The following is an 18,548-nucleotide window of genomic DNA, read 5'->3' on the forward strand; positions in this document are numbered from 1 at the left end:
ACTTCAAAGACATTTGCTCAGTGGCCATTGCCTAAACCTCCAAAGGGGAACCTAAGGAGATAGGCCATTGAAACAGATTGTCCCATGGAGCCAGACCATCTCATCAAACCCCTTGTTTACATAAAACCCAGAGATATGAGGCACCAGCTCTCACAGAATTAGCTCTTCATTCAGAAAAAAGCCATCCTAGAGAAGAAGCCCATGGGCCTCCTCAGGGTCCCTGGCCTCCACACGGGGCCAGGACATCTACTAGGACTAGGTTTGCATATAGAGCTGAGCCACCATGAAGAGCCTGGCACCCCATGGAAACAGAAGCCAGGCCAGCCCCATTCTTATGACCTCATTTAATCTTAATGACTTCTATGAAGTCTCTTTGGCTAAGTACAGTCACTTTGGGGTTTGGGGCTGTAACATAGTGAATTTTGTGGGGATACAAACATACAATCCATAACAACAAATTAATGTGTCTCTCTAAAACAGACTTTCTGCACTTATGAAATAGTATACTAAAACAAACATCATGAAGGCACTGGGTATCAAATAAGATGGTTTTTGAAAAGTTGCTGGAACAGAGTAGGTAATACATGGTACTTATTATTTTTTATAATTTATTTTTCATGCATTTGTTGTAAAAATTTCCTATGCTGATGTTTACTGTTTAACTGGGTGATTTTTTTTTAAGATTTTACTTATTTATTTGAGAGAGAGAGAGAGGGAGAGAGCATGAGTGGGGCAGGTGCAGAGGGAGAGGGAAAAGCAGATGCCTCGCTGAACAGAGAGCCTGATGTGGGCGGATCCTAGGTCCCGAGATCATGACCCTCACTGAAGGCAGACGCCCCACCGACTGAGCCACCCAGGCACCCCTGGGTGTTTTGTTTTGTTTTGTTTTGTTTTAATTGAAGTCTAGTTGACACACAATGTGACGTTAGTTGCAGGTGTACACCTAGTGATTCCACAACTCTGTGTTAGGCTCTGCTCACCACCGTGTAACTACCATGTGTCTAAACCATTTTTGGAATGCGTTCTTGGGAACGTGTGACTTAGCCTGCCCTTTCCCACCACCGTCATCCTGTCAGCCTCCCAGTCAGTCCCTGACTGCACTCTTTCACGCTTCCCCACCCATCTTCCCAGCGCACACTTGTCCATCAGAAACTCTCGCTCCAGGGCAGTGTGAGCCCAATACTCACGCCCTGTGAGCAAACACCTCCTCCCAGCTTCCGTGGTTTGCTGGGATCTGCATTTATTTCACTCCACAATTTTCCTTCCAGCTCCTTCTCAACATGGACCTCTGAACTTCTCATTCCCCAACACTTTCGTTGTCTCATTCCCCGTGCTCTTGTTCACAGTGCCTCTGCCTTTTCTTGAAATGCCTCGGAAACATTTCCCTGACCCCAGCTGGTCCTTAAGATGCAGTTCAAACCCGGGCGCCTGGGTGACTCAGTCGGTTAAGTTTAAGTGGCTGTCCTCAGCTCAGGTCATGATACCGGAGTCCAGGAATCAAGCCCTGCGTGGGGCTCCCTGCTCAGCGGGGAGTCTGCTTCTCCCCTCTGACCTCCCCCCCCAACTCTCTCTCTCTCAAATAAATGAATAAAATCTTAAAAAAAAAAAAGATGCAGTTCAAACCCTGCCTTCTCTATGAGGCTTCCTTGGCTCGGCCACCTCAGACTGACCTCTGCCTTCTTGCAACTCCAAAGTCAATAGTCCTAATTGTTTTTTTGTTTTTTGTTTTTTTTTTAAATAACATAGTTCCAGCACCAGATTACTCTATTTCATGAATACATTATCTCATCTCCTCAACTTGATTATCAACTGTTGAAGGGTGAGAAACAGGCCTTTTCTCTTGCACAACTCCCACCCCAATACTGACTATGCTGTTGTCAAAATGCATCCTTCTCCCAAGATTTCCTTTATTTTCCTGCCCCTTGGCTTTGTTGTCCGCCCCATCTGGAAGGCCCTGTCCTGATGTCTTTTGCTGTAGAACCTATTCCTGATGGCCCTGCTTAACACTCTCTCACCTTCTTGCTACCATCTTCTGTTCCCGCAAACGGAACTAATCTGCTATCTCCTATTCACAAATTGGATTTGTATTTTTGTTCTAGCCCTTCTCATGCTCTCCTTCATAATGTGCTCATTTGCATAACTGTCTGCCCTGTCAGATTATGAGCCCCTGTTATGCAAGGACCGGCCACATCTTATTCATCTTCATGCATCCATTGCGCTTAGCACACGGGTCTTATACATACTGATCTTTCAGCAAGTTCTTGTCACTTTGAATCCCATATTAGATGGTAGACAATCAGACATGACTTAGCATTGTTAGGGCACCTGTGAGTCTGGTTGGTGTATGAAGGGCCACTTACCTGCCCTGTCCTTTTGGGTTACCCAGAACCTGGTGACAGTTATTAGTTAGATTCGCCTGGTTCACATATATATTTTTAATGACACTTGAAAAGATTCTCTTATTTGGAACTTAATAAAGACCATAAAGTGCTTTGTATTACTGACTAAAGCAAGACTGTGAGGTTAGAACCAGGCAGTTAAGCATAATTTCACTACTGTGTGCAGTTTCTGCAAGGCTGTTGGGGACTGACTTCTGGCCCTTCTCCCTGGGCATTGTTAGTAGCACCCCTATGCTGGGGGACATAAGGAAGATATCTCTGAGCCCTCTTTTTTCCAGGGCCCATGTGCATCTGTGTTCACTGGTTCAGTGCTGTTGTGTTTCTAGTGAAACAGTGAAGGCCACCTTCACTGAAATATTCCTTTGTCATCTGGAACCTTTTTATTCAAGAGGCAGAGAACTCTTAGTGTATGTGTCTGCATTTGCCTTAAGTTGTCCATTAAGGGACCAAGTCTCCCTGGACTGAATTTCTTAGACGTGTCCCTTCTCTTTCCACTACCCAGTGCGTTGGTGCACGCAGCACTAGAAAGATGGAAGCACCTGTCTCTTCCACATCAGCCTGCCCCGTGCTGGCTGCGGGTCTCAGGGTCATCCTCTTTTAGACTGTGGGTCTCTCTGAGCTTTGTGGTGGCAGCATGGAAGGAGTTTCATGTCCCCTGCAATAGCAGGGGTGGGAGTGGAGGAGAAGAGCTTTCAGGATGAGCCCAATGAGGAAAAAGCTTTTCCACTGACTGGACATCCTGTCTCTTAGTTTTGTTTTTTTCTTTAAATTTTTTATTGTTATGTTAATCACCATACATTACATCAGTAGTTTTTGATGTAGTGTTCCATGAGTCATTGTTTGTGCATAACACCCAGTGCTCCATGCAGAACGTGCCCTCTTTAATACCCATCACCAGGCTAACCCATCCCCCCAGCCCCGTCCCCTCTAGAACCCTCAGTTTGTTTTTCAGAGTCCATCGTCTCTCATGGTTCGTCTCCCCCGCCGATTTATTCCCCTTCATTCTTCCCCTCCTGCTATCTTCTTTTTTTTTCTTAACATATATTGCATTATTTGTTTCAGAGGTACAGATCTGTGATTCAACAGTCTTGCACAATTCACAGCACTCACCATAGCACATACCCTCCCCAATGTCTATCACCCAGCCACCCCATCCCTCCCACCCCCCACCACTCCAGCAACCCTCAGTTTGTTTCCTGAGATTAAGAATTCTTCATATCAGTGAGGTCATATGATACATGTCTTTCTCTGATTGACTTATTTCACTCTTAGGTTTTGGTGGGAACCCCCTGCTTCTCTTCTCAGGTCTTGCCTTCACCTGGGCTTGGGTTCTGCTCTATAACCATTGTCGCCTCTGACAACAGAGACTATGACTATGAGATGTTTGTTAATTTAGTTCAAATCTAACCATTTGAATTATGTATATATATGGTTCATGAATTTTCCCCATCTATTAAGATGCAGAATGAGCATGATAACAAAAGTCCTATTTTAAATAAATTTACCACAACTTTAAAATGGGAGTGTTTTCATTTTTTAAGCATGTATTTCAAGGAGGCAAAAAGGGCGAGGAAATAGGGAAAAAAGCAAAATATAGTTAAGGTAAAGCAGTTTGCTTTATATTCTTCAATGAAATGACAGAAGGTATATTCTGTGGCCAGAGACTCCATATTCTGCTTTTGGAAGGGAAAAGAGCCTTCTCTCTTGGAGGTAACTCTTTGAACACATTTAGGATTCTAAAAGTTTCTGATAGATCGGTTCCCTCTATTGAGAGGGCTGGCCCTGAAACCTGTGGTGTGGGTGGGTTAGCAGAGGACATGACTATGCTCTGTGATTGGTGACTACCTCAGCCCTGGCCATCTTGAAGTGGTTGCTGGAGTCTTAGAAAGGAGGGCCACCACATCAGCCCAGCTAGTAAGCATATCACTTGGAGCTGCCACGCAGCTTAGGGTGGAGAGTGGGTCAAGGGCATCATTCCTACACTCAAAGGACAGTCATCTTGACCATGCTACTCTCTGACAAAAGACCAAAACTGACTATCTTCAGGTTATTCTCGAAGAGGGAATACCTCCTGAGTTAAACACAGCTTTGGCAGGCAGAGAAAATATGGAGGAATAAGGCCACCTGATTTCTAAATTTCATTTTAGCCAATACCTTTAATTGTTTCAATAAAAGTTCTTACTAGAGCATTTAATTCCTACTCAGCTTGATTAATTTAAGCTTTAAATCGTTATCCATTTTTTTATTGATGTATAATTAACATGCGGTGTTATATTAGTTTCGGGTGTACAGTATAATGAGTCAACAATTCTATACATTACTCAGTGCTCATCATGATAAGTGTACTTCATCCCCTTCATCTATCTCACCCTTCCCCCCACCCACCTCCCCTCTAGCAACCACCACTTTGTTCTCTGTATCTAAGAGTCTGTTTTTTTTGTTTGTCTCTTGCTCTTTGTTTGTTCTTTGTTTTGTTTCTTAAATTCCACATATAAGTGAAATCATGTGGTATTTGTCTTTCTCTGTCTGACTTTTTCACTTAGCGTAATACACTTTAGGTCCCTCCATTTTATATACCCAAAGAAAACAAAAGCACTAATTTTAAGATATATGTACCCCTATATTTATTGCACCATTATTTACAATAGCCAAGGTATGGAAGCAACCCAAGTATTCATCAATAGATGAATGGATAAAGAAAATGTGAAATTTTATCAATCTATCTATATCAATCTAGATCTATCAATATAAGTAGATATATTTATATATATATAATGGAATATTACTTAGTCATAAAAGAGAATGTGATCTTGCCATCAGCATTCTGTTTGTTAGACAGGGGTTAAGAACAGCAAGTTGGGCTCACCCAAGAAACAAAGGGCCAGGATAAATCTATCAACTGAAGTGTACTTGCTAACTTGTACTGAGTGATTCCTCTGCTGAGTGCTTCCACTGTTTGTTCTCAGTGTATAATCTTCACAGCAGGTGCATGGGTTAGGTTAATATGCTGCTTTTCAGAAAGGAAGCTAAGCATAAAGGATTAAATATCTTGTCCAGAAGCAAACATCTAGTGACTGGCTGACTGCCTTAGGATTCCAGCTGGGGCAGTCTAGCTTCAAAGCCCAAGTCTGAACTGCTCTTTTCTATTCCAGCTCTCATCTGAGTAATCACTTCCTCTCCTTAGATTTCCTAATGAAAAATAAAGGTGATCAGAATAAATTAAATCATAATATCTCTCCCAGATTCATTTTCATCAATAATTTCAACTCTTAACTTGTTTTTTGATTGGTCCAAAAAAGTTTCTAACAAAAAGTGAGCAGCTATCAATTTCCTCTCTAGTCACTCTGGATATATTAATGAGCTAATGGATAGGCCTGAAGAAAGGGGGGAGAAAACCCACAGGTTTGATGGTCACATCCTTAGTAATAGTTGATTATATGTATTCTGATGTCAATGCAAACGAACACTCCATCCCCAATTACTTGCAGACCTGATTCCTGGCACTATAAAGACATCTTTAAGAACTGATCTCAGAGGAATCTTAGAGATCATCCAAGAGATGCTCTTGCTTGAAAGGCAAGTCTTGGCTTCACTAGCCGATCGCTGGGTGACTTACAGCATGAAGCTTGACCTCTCCGTAAGGCCTCAAAAGAACTTTGGAGAGAAATCAAGATAATGTACTAGAGAGGAAAGGACATCCTAGTAATTGTTAGTTAATTTTAAAAGCAGAGAGAGAGAGAAATTGATTCTACTTTTTTTTTATGCCTCCAACCTTGATGATCTGCTCATCCAACAGTGCCTACCAGCACCTCTGCTGGGCTTAGTTATTAGCTATTAGTGAAGACTTTGGAGTCAGTCACACCAAAGCTCACCACACTTCACGAGCTGTACAAGCTTGAGCATATTATTGGTGACTCTAAGCCTTGTTTACTTCAATGAAGAAAATGACCTCTGTCTCTTAAAGTTTTTATGGTGATTAAATTAGATAACATCTGTAAAGTGCAGTTTTATTCTGATTAAAGCCCCATTTCCTGGTTCTAAAGGATGAACTAAGAATAAGTCCTTTTCCTCTACCTAATGGGTTCCAACACAGAATTATCAGATGGGAGTCAAAAAACAAGCCTTGCTTTCATCTCCTCCCACTTCTGAACACGCTGGGGAGGAAGGGCACTACCCCAGGGGAAGGATGTGAGCTCTGGCCACTCCACATTCCAAATGGGGTTGGTCCACTTGGATGAGGAGGGCTGGGCACTGTATAGTCTCTATCAAGACCCCAAAGAGCAGAGGGCTAGCAAGTATGTAAGGAATATGGTGGTCTAGTGTACAAGGCCTGTGACATTAAGCTGCTGGAAGATTCCTTCTTCTGTGGAGGGAACCAGGGGTTGGCACAGCCCTGACCTAGAGTGGCAAGTGTTCTGCAAGTGTGCGTAAGGGACCCACCACACCTCTCAATACCCTCAAATCAGCCCCTTTCTTTTAATACCAAAATAGCATCTGTACCTAAATTTAAACTGCTCCACTAAGTTACATCGAGTCGTTTTTAACTTAAAACATACAGACTTCAGAAACTTAGGAGATTGGCTGGTAACCAAAAGAAAAACTCATACCAATCTAGCCTTTGCTGGGGCTTTTCCAGGAAATATTCTTTCCCAACACCACAATTAATAAAAGTGCTTAACCCTAACCATAGTACAAATATATGGACATCATAAATGCTCCATAAATGATAGTGGTTATTATTATTTTTGATGTTATAATGATTACTAATAATTAATGTTGCCTATCAAAATTATCATTTAATGTTAATGCACTGTTTCATTCAGTAAGTAGTTCTGAACTCCTCTGAGGTACAAGGCTTTGTGCTGTGCACTCTGAGGACAACAAAAGCTGTTAAGACATGGTCCCTGCCTGAAATGAAGTAGATGCTTCACTCTGGCTTCCATTAACACCTGCAGCTGTCTGGGGGAAGCATTTCTGCTCCTGATGACACACCTGGATTCCCTTAGATGTCAGTACACATTCACTCAATGAGAAACTTAATGAATAAAAAATATCTCCAATGAATTAAAGGTAATTTTTCATCAATTTCTGAGGCTCCAGAAATAATATACAGGTGAGGTGTAAGTCCTTTCCACACTTTCTTCTTCTCTTCTAAGCCAACCTATCCTTCCCTTTAAATGCCAGAAGGAAAGGTCTTTTTTTTTTTTTTTTTTTTTTAAGATGTAAGTGATTGCCTGAAGCTACTTTTAGGAGAAGCATATTTACTATCATATTTCTAATATGACTCTCAAACATCAACCACAAAAGTAGTGTTTTGTGGGCTACTTTTTGCAGACCACTCTGGGGCAACATGAGAAGGAAGCACTTCTCAGTCACTTTTCCAGAAGGGCCATAGAAGTCCACGTTTACAAGAAACTTTTAGTTCCCTCATCCATATGCAGGTCTGCATTACCAGTAGCATATCCAGGATTTCCTGAGCAAATACCGTCATTTCCTTTTTAACATCTCAGCTGAAACCAGATTAGTGCTGCTCTAGCTACTGTCCTTGAATGAAGACTTGTGCCCAGTTTCTGCTGACAGGGGCCAGCGCAAGCGCAAGGCACACACCTGTGTCACATGAATTTATCAGAAGCTCTTACTGCACTCTGACCAGGTAGGGCTGGTTCCTGGGGTGGCTGCTCAATGTCCCATGATGTTATTCTGTGGCCTGTGCCTGAAGCCACCTTCCCAGCAGGTGATCGCTTTCCCTTTCCCCTAAGGAGAGTGAGCTCCGTCATCTCATCATGCCTGCCTTTAAGGTACAGTTTCTTACTGGATGCAACAAAACAGAAAAAAAAAACAAACAAAAAAACCCGATCATGACTTTTTCAACTTATGTTACCCCTCAGTCTCACAGAAGGGTTTTGATTTACTGCTAACTGTGTTCATTGATGTCACACTTCTTACATATTTGTATAATATTATGCGCTGGTTATCAAAGCCGTTTCAGCCAGATAGCATCCATATGAAGTAATCTTTATCTTTTGTTCTTCTCCCAGTATATTAAGTAGAACCACATGAAATTGCGATTCTTATAGTACCCACAATATAAAAAGAATCTGCCTCCCCATTACCACCATCAGCAGGGATTAATTGCAAATCTACTCTTAGCCCACATTTCAACTTCTCCTTTCCTACAGCACCTAATGGCTCAGCTGATAAAGACTTCCGGTCCATCTCCATCTGGGCCTTTTTGTTACTTCCCTCTTTGTGCTTGTGAGATCAGTTGACATTCTTCTGTAGTGATTGTACCTCCGTTAATGGGTCTTCTTGGCAATTGAAAGAAATAGCAAACTGAAATTAGGCAATTATGGCCATTGTCAGACTAGTCAACAGAACAAGAAGGGTGAGGCTGGTTAAGTTTTCTAAATGAATATTACTTCCTTTTAAATAAACTGTTATGTAAAACAGTTCTAATAGAACCCATTAATTTGGATTCCACTAATGAGATAATTCAGGCAAAGCCGGCACTTTGTTTTTAACTAAAAGTTTGTATATAATTATAATTTAATTACAAGAAATAGCCTGTACATAAGTAGTGTAAACACAATTGGGGGAGTGGCCCTTTAAGGTACTTTAAGGTACTCAGAAGTACCTGAACATTTCCTATCAATAACTAAAATGCTGTGCAAAAATCCTGTCATTAAAACAGAAGCTCAAAGAAATCTACAAATCAAAGCCTTGATAATCTAGAGATACCTGCGTGGCAAACACATCTTTTGAGAAGCAGCCTGCAATTCACTTTCCATGATCTCAGATTGCCATTTCTTTACCTACTTCCATCGTTCTAAATTAGGGACATTTTAGTCTATGGTCAGTGTTAAAATATTGTAGAATGGGGTTTTGTTTTACTGAAGGCAACTGAAATGTTTGACATAAGTTTTTGCATCTGATTTTGTAGAGGAAATTTTTTTAAAAGATTCTACCCACACTCCTGCCCGCTGCATAGCGCCCTGTGATAGTGGCATAGAGGAAGGTTCTTACTGCCTGTCTTGAGCTTCAGATGCCTCATTTGTAAAATGGGGATAATCATAACCTACTTCATAGGGTTGATGGGATGATATAAAGTCCGTAAATTAATAACTCACATTGGTGCCGGGTAGGCTGGGCTCATGCAGGATGGAAATCAAACGTGAGCCAGGAGGAAGTGAAAACGGAGTTTGTTGAAGATACATATATAGAGAGAGAAACACAGACAGAGCATCCGGGAGACTTGGAAAGGAAAGGAGCATGAGTCTTGTCTTTGCTTGGGGTGTGGGTTTTTATTGTCACTTTGGTCTGGTGCACATGGCCTCTTAGGCATCCAGGAACTGGCCAGAACAAGGACAGGGTCCTGTTGTCCCTCATAAGTCACTCATTCCCTGAAGCCAGGGGTCTTGGCATCAAGGTTTTTGGAGTCAGTGGTCTTGAAGAACGTTTAGATGACCCTGCCTGGTCAGTCCTTAGATGTTATCTATTGTGCTGGAAGACTCCAAAGATAGCAATATTTCTTTGTCCCTTACAAGGAGGAAGTATGCTGTTTGCATTACAAGGCAGGTGTAGAGTGGGGTGGGGGTGCAGGCCCTAGCAAGAATAGAAGTTGCGGGGGCGCCTGGGTGGCTCAGTCATTAAGCGTCTGCCTTCCGCTCAGGTCATGATCCCAGGGTCCTGGGATCGAGCCCCGCATTGGGCTCCGTGCTCAGCGGAAAGCCTGCTTCTCCCCTCCCACTCCCCCTGCTTGTGTTCCCTCTCTCGCTGTGTCTCTCTCTGTCAAATAAATAAAATCTTAAAAAAAAAAAAAAAAAGAATAGAAGCTGGAAAAGGAGCAAAGGAAAAAAAAAAGGCAAGGGGTCCCTTTAGTTTCCCTGTCTGGACATAAAAGTAAGGGTGGAGTAAGCATTTATTCTCTTCCCTTTCCCTTTATGGCCTCTTCAGAGCATACTGCTTTGCTGCCCTTGACTGCTCTTTGAAGCCCCCAAACGAAGCTTAGATTAATGGCTGGGGTTGACCTTCAGGTCTTAGGTCCAGTAGAAGTGGGCCAGGGAGCTGCCTCGTTCTTTCACCCAGCCTCCTAATTACAAGAAATGGCACAAAGTACCTTAAAGCAGAGTTAAATTGTCATCTATAAGGTATAGTTTCAAAAGTTCCTTGTTTTGCCAAAGGGCTGAGAATGCACACACTATCCAGTGCTCTGAATTAAGGCAATGAAAACAATTCTTTAAAAACAAAACAAAACAAAACAAAAACAAAAAAACAACACCAAACTCATGTTATGGGGCTGGGATGGCTAACAATTAACATCACACCCAGTAATCATAAACCTTGGTCAATTAACCAACCATCCTAGAACTTAAAATCATGAAACAAAGAATAGATAGATTTTTATGGGAGCAAGAGTGTCTTTCTTTTCAACAAAACTGAGTTTCTGCACCAGACATTGCCTTGGAGACTAGCCTGGACCCTTCTAGGCTGGGTGCCTTAGCAAAAAGCTCTGGCATGTTTGGTGAAGGGGGTGAAGGAGAAGAAATTATCTGTAAGAAAGCAGGGCTGGACTGTAAACATAAAGGATGCCTAAGAGACCTTTTTGCTTAGAGCAGCCTTGTGAGTGGGCTATTCACCCATCTACCCTGGGAAATCTGGGAAAATAATCAAGTAAGGGCTTTTTCCTTCTGCAGTGTGGAGAAGTGCATCGTTTAAGTCACTGCAAACTCGGTGGAGAGAAACAAACTCAAATCTATTGGGAGTGATATGTTTCTCTGGACATTCCATCATCACCTAGTCCACTTAGTACAACTATTAAAATACCAGATTTACATCAGGTTGGACATTCACTTGTCTGATCTGGAAGTGAAATTGACATTTGGAATGTCTGCTCCTGCACAGCTCAATATGGTAGCTACTAGTTATGTGTAGATATTTAAATTTAAATTATTTGAAGTAAAATAAAATTTAAGCATTTAAACATTAGATGAAAAATTCAGTTCTTCCATTTCACCAGTCACATTTCAAGTGCTCCATAACCACCTGTGACTAGTGGCTACCACATTGGACTGCACCCATAAAGAGAATCTCCATCACTGCGGAAGTTCTCTTGGACAGCAGGGGTTTAGTATGTGCCATTATTATGCTTGTATACTATGTTGTACTATGGTATCTTATTAATTCTCCAAAATAACCCTGAAGGGTTTCATTTCCATTTTTCGAATGAGGAAAGACTCTCAGATGGTTAAGCCATTCTCCTCTCATGCAGTAGCCACTGCAGACCTGACCAGAGGTTAGTGTTCAGTGAATGGACAGCTGAGTTAGCAAGTGAGAGGCCCAAGACTGTCTGAGCCTGAAGCCTGAAAGTTCCAGCAAGAACAAGGTTCTGTTCTGCTATTAATGCATTTTAAAATCAAATATTTGGGGGCACCTGGGTGGCTCAGTCGGTTAAGTGTCTGCCTTCGGCTCAGGTCGTGATCCCAGGGTCCTGAGATTGAGGCCTGCATCAGGCTCCCTGCTCAGTGGGGAGTCTGCTTCTCCGTCTCCCTCGGCCTCTCTCCTCTCTCTCTGCTTATGCTCAATCTCTCTCTCAAATAAATAAATAAAATCTTAAAAATAAAATAAATAAAACATTTGTGAACTCTCCTTCTCCTTACTCTACTTTCATGACGTAATACTAAAATAGTCATAAAATACAACAATAATATACAAATAATAGAGTAAAATAATAAAATACACATAACTAAAATTTCTTATAAAAAAAGTATATGCCAATTTTAAAAGGATGGGGTCAGTAAGTGGATGCACAGGTCTTGCAATGGGATTAAAGAGGGACTGGGGATGGCACAGGTCTCTTTGGAGGTGGTAGAAATACTCTAATATTAGATTGTGGTTTAAATTGTGTTCTGTAAGTTTACTAAAAATCATTGAATTGTACATTTAAAATGTGTGAATTTAATGATATATAAATTATGCCTCAGTGATGCTGTTTTTTTTTTTTTAATAACAAGATGTAAATCCTAAAACCCTGGGGCAGCCAAAAATTTAATGCTGAAAAGCTGCCAGAATTTTAGTGAGTCAAAGATTAGTTGCTGGCATTCCCTGAATTTCCCTAATGGTGGTAAAAGGGGTGAGGTTTCATCTCAAACCAAACACTGGGAAACTCTACAAGGTGTACATTATTATCTTCATCTCTCAGGGGATGAAATGGAGACTTAGAAAGTTAAAACAAGTTGCCCAAGATCCACAGCCAGGAAAAACTGGCTAGAGCGTCCAACGCAGCACTGCCTGGCCCCCCAGCCCATGACTGCTCTCTCCCCTACGTCGTGCCCCGACTCTGGGAATGAGAAGAAGCCCTTTCATTGTTGGACTCGGGATCACTTTCCTTCTTCCAGGACAACAGCAAACTGATTTTCCAGTGTTTCCATCAGTGTTTTGTATTTTGTATTCAAGATTCATGAAAGGCGTGAATCTGTTTTCAATATTGAAAAAAAGGCGGAAAACGGGTCTGAGCCTTATGTTAATGGAAAGATTTGCGTTTCTTTTTTTTTTTTAAGATTTATTTATTTATTTTAGGCAGAGCGTGAGTGGGAGGAGAGGGGCAACGGGGGTAGAGAGAGAATCCTCAAGCAGACTCCCTGTTGAGCGCAGAGCCCAATGCGGGGCTCCATCTCAGGACCCCCAGATCATGACCTGAGCTGAAACCAAGAGTCGGCCACCTAGCCGACTGAACCATCCAGGTGCCCCTCTTTCTTTTGATGTTCACTAGAATGCATTATGTTTTGGCTTTTAAATGACATCCCTGAGGGATGCCTGGACCTATTAAGCGTCTGCCTTGGGCTCAGGTAATAATTCCAGAGTCCTGTGATAAGAGTCCCACATCGGGCTCCCTGCCCAGGGGGGAGTCTGCTTCTCTCTCTGCCCCTTAACCCGCTCTCATGCTACCTCTCTCACACACGCACACACACACTCTCTCTCAAATTAATAAATGAAATCTTAAAAAAAAGACATCCAAGCATATACATATACATCTGTCCATATATATATGTATATATGTATATACATACATATGTATGTATATATGTATATATACACATACATACATATATATACATACATATGTATGTATAATATATATATGTATGTGTAATATATATACATATATTATATTTATGAAGAGACTTATGGCAGTTGCTTCCATTTCTCTCCTGATTTAGTTGGTTCATTGGAGACCAAGATGGGACTTGGCATGGTGTTTGCTTAGGAACTTTTGAGGCTAGCCTCTGTCATGCCTCTTGCACAGGTTTGGCGCACCTGATAAGCTGGCTAGCTTGCTCTTTGCCCATTTTATGACATAGAATTCCGGAAAATGGAAAGCTGGTGGGGCTGCATGTTCCAGCCTTTGCCAGAGCTGGTAACCTTTACATGTTCACTTATGTCCTCTTGGCAGCCCACGTTGTTCTCTTCTTGCCAGTTCCCTGTGCCTGGTCATAAATGTGTAACCAGCTCTCTGGCAGCCTGCCCCCTCCAGCCCTCAGTCTTACCAAGCCTGCAATAGCCCCTTCCCTTCCAGATCCTTCCTCTGGTCTGGCCCAGGCAGTCTCCTCTTGCTGCTCTGTGGCTTCGTTGTTCTTCTCTCTGAGCCTTTGTACATCACTCAACTCTTTTTTGTTTTCTTTTCCTTCTTTCTCCTGGGCTGTGTCTATACCCTCTTTCACCCAGTTGAAACAAAACAAAACAAATAAATAAAAACAAGAAGCCATTTCTTTGCCAAGCCGGCAGAACATGTCCATGAGCCAGATTTGGGCTCTTGATGGTGGACTTCGGTTTTCCCCAGAGCCCTGAAAGACAGCTGCAGTGATTTTCCTATTCAACGCAATGTAGATGGCATTGAAAAAAAGAAAGAAGAAGAAAAACCAGAGTAAATATCGAAATGATGTAACCCTGGGATTATGAAAACAAATATCCTAGTGCTTTATCTTTCCCTCTACCCATATTCTTAGAAACAGGGAAGTAAACGGAAGCTTCTGCTTTTACGTACTTGGCAATAGTAGAACTTATTAAGTAATTCTGAAATTTCCACCGTCTTGTTCACATTTCAAAATCAAGTTCATTTGCAGGAATCCTTTGAGTTGCCTCTTGTGTGCTCAGAGATGATGGAATGCCAGGATGAAAAGTCGTTAAGGTAGTTTCGGGAATGAGCTGTCTCCTCGTGTCAACAGTAGACTGCCTATTTTAGTCGTTTGCCTCACTGCTCCAGCAGGCAGCCTGCCTGCTTCCGAACCAGTCACCAGCTCCCCCAGCACATGTTTGCAAAACACAGCAAGCGACTCCTTGCTGACTTCACGCAGCATAATCATGTTCCAGTCCAGACCTCGGCACACAGCCAGTCCAGTGCCTTAAAATGATCTACAGCATACATCATACTACCACAAAGCATCACCTCGCACTAACTCAAAACTGTTCTCATATATATTTTAGAAACGTTTCCTTTCTCTCTTACTCTGGATTTTTTACAGGTATACCTAACTTTGGACAAAAGCTGTGTTCTGATGGGGATTGCACTGAATGTGTAGATTGCTCTAGGTAGCATTGACATCTTCACAATATTTGTTCTTGCAATCCATGAGCATGGAACGTTTTTCCATTTCTTTGTGTCTTCCTCAATTTCTTTCATGAGTATTTTATAGTTTTCTGAGTGCAGATTCTTTGCCTCTTTGGTTAGATTTATTCCTAGGTATCTTATGGTTTTGGGTGCAATTGTAAATGGGATCGACTCCTTAATTTCTCTTTCTTCTGTCTTGTTGTTGGTATATAGGAATGCCACTGATTACTGTGCATTGATTTTATATCCTGCCACTTTACTGAATTCCTGTATGAGTTCTAGCAGTTTTGGGGTGGAGTCTTTTGGGTTTTCCACATGAAGTTGCATATCATCTGCAAAGAGTGAGAGTTTGACTTCTTCCTTGCCGATTTGGATGCCTTTTATTTTTTTGTTGTCTGATTGCTGTGGTTAGGACTTCTAATACTATGTTAAATAGCAGCAGTGATAGTGGACATCCCTGCCGTGTTCCTGACCTTAGGGGGAAAGCTCTCAGTTTTTCCCCATTGAGAATGATATTCGCTGTAGGTTTTTCCTAGATGGCTTTTATGATATTGAGGTATGTACCCTCTATCCCTATATTCTTAGGAGTTTTGATCAAGAAAGGATGCTGTACTTTGTCAAATGCTCTTTCTGCATCTATTGAGAGGATCCTATGATTCTTGTTCTTTCTTTTCTTAATGTATTGTATCACGTTGATTGATTTGCGGATGTTGAACCAACCTTGCAGCCCAGGGATAAATCCCACTTGGTCGTGGTGAATTATCCTTTTAATGTACTGTTGGATCCTATTGGCTACTATTTTGGTGAGAATTTTTGCATCCATGTTCATCAAGGATATTGGCCTGTAATTCTCCTTTTTGATGGGGTCTTTGTCTGGTTTTGCGATCAAGGTAATGGTGGCCTCATAAAACGAGTTTGGAAGTTTTCCTTCCATTTCTATTTTTTGGAACAGTTTCAGGAGAATAGGTATTAATTCTTCTTGAAATGTTTGGTAGAATTCCCCTGGGAAGCCATCTGGCCCTGGGCTCTTGTTTGTTGGGAGATTTTTGATGGCTGCTTCAATTTCCTTAGTGGTTATAGGTTTGTTCAGGTTTTCTATTTCTTCCTGGTTCAGTTTTGGTAGTTGATATATCTCTAGGAATGCACCCATTTCTTCCAGGTTATCTAATTTGCTGGCATAGAGTTGCTCATAATATGTTCTTAGAAGTGTTTGTATTTCTTTGGTGTTGGTTGTGATCTCCCCTCTTTCATTCATGATTTTGTTGATTTGGGTCATTTCTCTTTTCTTTTTGATAAGCCTGGCCAGGGGTTTATCAATCTTGGTAATTCTTTTGAAGAACCAGCTCCTAGTCTCGTTGATCTGTTCTACTGCTCTTTTGGTTTCTATTTCATTGATTTCTGCTCTGATCTTTATTATTTCTCTTCTCCTGCTGGGTTTAGGCTTTATTTGCTGTTTTTTCTCCAGCTCCTTTAGGTGTAGGGTTAGGTTGTGTATCTGAGACCTTTCTTGTTTCTTGAGAAAGGCTTGTATTGCTATATACTTTCCTCTTAGGACTGCCTTTGCTGCATCCCAAAGATTTTGAACAGTTGTGTTTTTATTTTCATTGGTTTCCATGAATTTTTTTAATTCTTTTTTAATTTCCTGGTTGACCCATTCATTCTTTAGTAGGATGCTCTTTAGCCTCCATGTATTTGAGTTCTTTCCGACTTTCCCCTTGTGATTGAGTTCTAGTTTCAAAGCATTGTGGTCTGAAAATATGCAGGGAATAATCCCAGTCTTTTGGTACCGGCTGAGACCTGATTTGTGACCTAGGATGTGACTATTCTGGAGAATGTTCCATGGGCACTAGAGAAGAATGTGTATTCTGTTGCTTTGGGATGGAATGTTCTGCATATGTCGGTCAAGTCCATTTGGTCCACTGTGTCATTTAAAGTCTTTATTTCCTTGTTGATCTTTTGTTTAGATGATCTGTCCATTTCAGGCAGGGGTGTGTTAAAGTCCCCCACTATTATTGTATTGTTGTCAATGTGTTTCTTTGCTTTTGTTATTAATTGCCTTATATAATTGGGTGCTCCCATGTTAGGGGCCTAGATATTTACAATTGTTAGATCTTCTTGTTGGATAGACCCTTTAAGTAGGATATAGTGTCCTTCCTCATCTCTTATTACAAAGCTGTATTCTAAGAGAACTCATTGAAAGGACTTCAAGGTAGCTTTTTTTTTCAGCAATGAGGGATCTATAGAATAGTCAGGCACCTTGCATTGATCCATTTTGTAGGTCCAGATTTTCGCCTGGTACTTTTACACAGAGGAACTTGGTTATAATTTTTGTTTAACAAATCCATTTCTTCTATAAAGGGCACTTTCAAAAGTGCTACATTAAGTGCATGGATTTGGGCACATTGTAGTTATCACACTTATAGTGTAATCATTTTGCAATATATAAGTGCATCAAATCAACAAGTTTTACACCCCAAACTTACATGTTGTTTTATGTCGATTATATCTCAGTAAAGCTGGGAAAAAAACATAGTGTTTTCTTGGCAACAAATATAATAAGAAAAATGAATACTTTTCGAGATGGGCTATTGTGCATATATAAGTGAGTTGAAAAAATGATTAGAGTCTGTTAATTTTTTTAAAATCAGTGTAGAGCTCTCTGGACTAGGAAACAGGGATGAGAATGGCCATTTATTATGTACCTGCCATGTGCCAGATCCTGGAGTAAATATTTTAATATCAAGTGCAGCTCAGTGTAGGGTTTCAAACTGCTGGTTCTAAGGTTCAACTGCCCAAGTTTGAATTGAAGCTTCTACACTGTTACAAGGATTCAGAGAGATGAGGTGTGCAAAGCAGCTAGTTCTTGTGCTGGTACAATAGTGAAGGCTAAGTCAATTAGCTGTTCGTTATTCTTTGAAGTAACTCTTTGAAGTAAGCAGTGTCCCCATTGTGCACATGAAGAAACTGAGTCTGGAGTGGCCGAAGTAACTTGCATACAGTTTTCTAAAGTAAGTTGCAGAAGCAGAATTAAGAACCAGGGTTCTACTGGGCATTCTGATAAAACCTCTCACCAGGAGTTACTCCCCTAGGCCACCAGGGAAATCTGTGCTAACCCTAACATTTCTAAGTTTAGGAAAACTTTCAAAGGATGCATTTCAGCAGTCAACCATTCTTAGAGTTCTTTTCTGCAGTGGATAGCAGATTCTCAGCTATATGGATAGGTCTGTGCTTTTCAAAATCTGTGCATGATTTATGAAACATGCCAAATACACCAGTTCTATCAATAATGCTGCTGTGTAAATGTCATCATCTATGCAAATATCAACTTGTAATGCCAGTTTGAGGATATCATAAGGGTGACGTTCCTTTAGCAACCAGAAGGCAAACTTATAAAAGGAATTTTTTTTTTAACTTTTTAACTAGTTGCTGTAGTTTTCATCACTTCTTACACCATGAATACCGAGTGATGCTGGGCGCCCCCAGTACCTTGACCACATCTGTCAGGCTGGATTTCAGTGTTGTTCAAATAGCCTTCCTAGATGGTG

The 18,548-nt window shown here is 41.2% G+C and overlaps 1 protein-coding gene across 6 annotated transcripts in view; it reads left to right on the plus strand.

Moving 5' to 3' along the window:
• CACNB4 (calcium voltage-gated channel auxiliary subunit beta 4) overlaps positions 1 to 18,548 on the plus strand; it is a 244,231-nt gene that overhangs the window by 172,008 nt on the left and 53,675 nt on the right. The window lies entirely within an intron of this gene.

The sequence above is a fragment of the Callorhinus ursinus genome, unplaced genomic scaffold (assembly GCF_003265705.2).
Source record: "Callorhinus ursinus isolate GAN/ISIS: 27379988/994484 unplaced genomic scaffold, GSC_fseal_2.0 scaffold2, whole genome shotgun sequence".
In the NCBI taxonomy this organism is placed as follows: domain Eukaryota; kingdom Metazoa; phylum Chordata; class Mammalia; order Carnivora; family Otariidae; genus Callorhinus; species Callorhinus ursinus.